Below are 4,938 nucleotides of genomic sequence, written 5' to 3'. Positions count from 1 at the left end.
CACTGTGCGTCCGCGCTCACCCCTGCCCACCCCCACACACCACCACCTGGTGACTCCATGGTGGTCGCCGCGGCAACCCCCGGTCGGCGACAGGAGCCCGGCCTGTGCTTTTACCATGCAAAGTTCGGGGCCAAGGCGAAAAAGTGCACCTCCCCGTGCAATTTCAGCTCGTCGGGAAATGCCAAGGCCGGCACTCACTAGTGACCATGGGCGTCGGCGTGGAGGACAACGGGCTACTTTTCCTGCGAGACTCCATCTCAGGGCGGCGTTTCCTATGCGACACTGGGGCGCAGAGGAGTGTCGTACCTGCATCGAGTGTGGACGCCCTGTCGGGCGCTCACGGCCCTCCCATGGAAGCTGCTAACGGCAGCTCTATCCGTACATACGACACGAGGCACATTGACATGTGTTTCAACGGACAGCGGTTCAGCTGGGATTTTGTCACCGCCAACGTGGCATTTCCCCTCCTCGGTGCAGATTTTCTTTGTGCTCATGGGCTGCTGGTGGACGTCAGGAATCGACGCCTGATTGACGCCGTCACCTTCGCTTCACACGCGTGTGCACTCAGCGATACGGGCTCCGTCAGGCTGTCCAGCATGCTCTCCAATGAGGACGTGTTTCTCCATCTTCTCTCCGAGTTCCCTGACCTCACTCGGCCCACATTCTCGTCATCTACGACCAAACATGGGGTTGAGCACCACATCGTCACGACCGGCCCGCCGGTGCACGCCCGAGCTCGGCGCCTCGACCTGACCAAGCTCTCTGTCGCCAAGGCGGAGTTTGAGAACATGGAGCGCCTCGGCATCATCCGTCGCTCCAGCAGCCCGTGGGCTTCACCCCTCCACATAGTGCCTAAGCCTGGCGGTGGGTGGTGTCCATGTGGTGACTACCGTCGGCTCAATGACGCAACAACACCAGACCGCTACCCGGTCCCTCACATCCAAGATTTCTCCGCCCATCTGGCTGGGAAAGTGATCTTTTCCAAGGTGGACCTCGTCCGTGGATACCACCAGGTGCCCGTCCATCCCACTGATGTCCCCAAAACGGCTGTGACAACTCCGTTCGGACTGTTTGAGTTCCTGCGCATGCCGTTTGGGCTTAAGAACGCCGCGCAGTCCTTCCAACGCCTCATGGACTCAGTTTTGCGGGACCTGCCTTTCCTCTTTGTGTACCTGGATGACATCCTGGTCGCTAGCACCTCCGTGTCCAAGCACTTGTTCCACCTCAGAGCCCTTTTCGAGAGGCTCAGCCTGCACGGGTTGATAGTTAACCCGGCCAAATGCCAGTTTGGTCTGAGCACCATCGACTTCCTCGGCCACCGGGTCACCAAGGACGGGGTGGCCCCCCTTCCATCTAAGGTGGAGGCCGTTGCAGACTTTCCACGCCCACACACGGCCCAGGCCCTCTGGGAGTTCATTGGCATGGTGTCCTTCTACCACCGGTTTATCCCCCGGGCTGCCGATCTCCTCCGCCCCCTATATGAGGCTCTGAAGGGCACAGCCCCCAAACATGCCATGGACTGGTCTGCAGAGAGGGACAAGGCTTTAAGGATGTGAAGGCCGCCCTGGCTGATGCGGCGATGCTGGCACACCCTGTGTCTGGAGCGCCCATTGCCATCACGACGGATGCTTCGGACTATGCTGTCGGCGCGGTTTACAAGCAGTGGGTGAGCGGTGCGTGGCAGCTGCTTGCCTTCTTCAGCCGGCAGTTGAACCTGAGAGCGCAAATACAGCACCTTTGATCATGAACTGCTTGGCCTTTTCCTCGCTGTTAGGCACTTTCGTTTCCTACTGGAGGGCCGTCAGTTCACGGCTTTCGTCAATCACAAACCGCGGGTGTTCACGATGGCCAAGGTGGCAGAGCCGTGGTCAGCCCACCAGCAGCGTCAGTTGGCCTACATCTCAGAGTTTACCACCAACGTGAGGCATGTCGCTGGGAAGTCCAACCCGGTCGCTGACTGTCTCTCCCGGGCCATCGCTGGTGCCGCCCATTTGGGACTCGATTACAGCCAGATGGCGGCTGACCAGGCCGCCGACCCAGGAGTGCAGGCATGCAGGACCGCCGACACAGGGCTGCAGTTGGAGGATGTGGCTTTCGACGATGAAGGCCGCATTGCGGGCTACCCTCAAGGACGACCGCTTGGTCGACAAACTGCCTTGGGTCATGCTTGGGCTCAGGACGGCTCCCAAGGAGGAACTCCAGTCCTCATCCGCGGAACTAGTCTACGGACAGCCACTTCGGGTCCCGGGGGATTTCCTTCCCACCGCCACAGCTCCCTGGTCCGCCAGATGCCAACGGATTGTGCTGCAGGAGGAAACCAGGGCTTTTGCACCAGTCCCCACTTCTCAGCATGGCGGCTCTCAGTCCTATGTCCCCATGGAGCTGCGGTCGGCGGAGTATGTTTTCATCCGTCACGACGCGCACCGCGGTCCCCTGCAGCCACCCTACGATGGCCCATTTCGGGTACGGGACACTGGAGATAAGCACTTTGTGGTGGAGGTTGGCAGCAGGCTGGAGCGGATTTCTGTGGACCACCTCAAGCCTGCTCACCTGGACTTAGACCGCCCTGTTGGTCTTGCCCTGCCCCCACGGCGGGGACGCCCCCCGGCTCTGCCCCCCTCCCCCGGCGAGCCGCCCCCTGCTTCCCCAGCCCCTCCCTTTCCCCGGTCCAGCTGTGAGGACTGCGGTTAACCAGCCCCCAGCTCCTGTTCAGCGGAGCCGTTGGGGCAGAGAGATCCTCCCCCCTTGCCACACTGACTTTTCGTATTAAGGCGAATTCTGAGGGGACGTGTGTAGTGGTTATGGGGCTACATAATTCCCCTTATTGAGCTAGTAGGAACGTTAGTTTACAGCTGCTGTTTCCTCAGTTCGGGTTTACAGTGACACACTTCCGCTGCACGGGTTTTTGTTGTTGTAATGATGGAAGGAATAAATGGTGCACGTTGTGTAGCCGAAAGAGAAAGTTGTCACGACTCCTGCTCGAGCTCCTCTACAGTACCCTCTTTCAATGTTGTATTCGGTAAATTGTGTAAACACAACATACACTCACCGGCCACTTTATTAGGCACACCTGTCCAACTGCTCGTTAACGCAAATTTCTAATCAGCCAATCACATGGCAGCAACTCAATGCATTTAGGCATGTAGACATGGTCAAGACGATCTGCTGCAGTTCAAACCGAGCATCAGAATGGGGAAGAAAGGTGATTTAAGTGACTTTGAACATGGCATGGTTGTTGGTGCCAGACGGGCTGGTCTGAGTATTTCAGAAACTGCTGATCTGCTGGGATTTTCACGCACAACCATCTCTAGGGTTTACAGAGAATGGTCCGAAAAAGAGAAAATATCCAGTGAGCGGCAGTTCTGTGGGCGAAAATGCCTTGTTGATGCCAGAGGTCAGAGGAGAATGGCCAGACTGGTTCGAGCTGATAGAAAGGCAACAGTAACTCAAATAACCACTCATTACAACCGAGGTATGCAGAAGAGCATCTCTGAACGCACAACACGTCGAAACTTGAGGCAGATGGGCTACAGCAGCAGAAGACCACACCGGGTGCCACTCCTGTCAGCTAAGAACAGGAAACTGAGGCTACAAGTCGCACAGGCTCACCAAAATTGGACAATAGAAGATTGGAAAAACGTTGCCTGGTCTGATGAGTCTCGATTTCTGCTGCGACATTCGGATGGTAGGGTCAGAATTTGGCGTCAACAACATGAAAGCATGGATCCATCCTGCCTTGTATCAACGGTTCAGGCTGGTGGTGGTGGTGTAATGGTGTGGGGGATATTTTCTTGGCCCACTTTGGGCCCCTTAGTACCAATTGAGCATCGTGTCAACGCCACAGCCTACCTGAGTATTGTTGCTGACCATGTCCATCCCTTTATGACCACAGTGTTCCCATCTTCTGATGGCTACTTCCAGCAGGATAACGCGCCATGTCATAAAGCTCGAATCATCTCAGACTGGTTTCTTGAACATGACAATGAGTTCACTGTACTCAAATGGCCTCCACAGTCACCAGATCTCAATTCAATAGAGCACCTTTGGGATGTGGTGGACCGGGAGATTCGCATCATGGATGTGCAGCTGACAAATCTGTAGCAACTGCGTGATGCTATCATGTCAATATGGATCAAACTCTCTGAGGAATGTTTCCAGTACCTTGTTGAATCTATGCCACGAAGGATTAAGGCAGTTCTGAAGGCAAAAGGGGGGGTCCAACTCGGTACTAGCAAGGTGTACCTAATAAAGTGGCCAGTGAGTGTACATTGCACGTCTGTCCGTCTTGGGAGAGAGATCCCTCCTCTTGCTCTCCCTGCGGTTTCTTCCAATTTTTTTCTCCCTGTTACATTTTTTCTTTTTCTTTTTAGGGATTTGTTCCTTATCCGATGCGAGGGTCTAAGGACAGGATGTTGTATTGCTGTAAAGCTCACTGAGGCAAATTTTTAATTTGTGATAATGGGCTATACAAATAAAATTGACTTGACTACTATATAAAAAATAACGCAAGAAGCTGTAAATGAATTAAATAAAAAAAGAATGTGCATTAGAATAGATAAAATTGTGACTAACGACGAAAGAATATAATGAAGAATATGAATATTTAGATGGTACCGATGCAAAATTAACAATTCCTACCACTTACTCACTTGTGTGTGTGGGTATTCAGTTTTGAATGATAACTACATAAGTAATAAATCACTGTTTGCTCCAGAATGGATAAAATTATGTTCGTTGCTTTTCGCAACATCCAAACTGGAGGTCTCCTATTTGCCCAGCGTTTGAAGTCCTCCGTTACCAAGAAGAGTGGAGAGCTGCATGCCGGGAACAGCAGTAACAGTCACTCTTATGTCAGCTCCACAAAGCTTCCTAGCACACAATATAAAACTACATATCCCTCAGTGCAAATAATACGGAAGTTCCCTCCCCCTCAAGCGC

The sequence above is a fragment of the Lampris incognitus genome, chromosome 5 (genome assembly GCF_029633865.1).
Source record: "Lampris incognitus isolate fLamInc1 chromosome 5, fLamInc1.hap2, whole genome shotgun sequence".
NCBI lineage: Eukaryota > Metazoa > Chordata > Actinopteri > Lampriformes > Lampridae > Lampris > Lampris incognitus.
Note: the sequence above shows the minus strand (reverse complement) of the source record.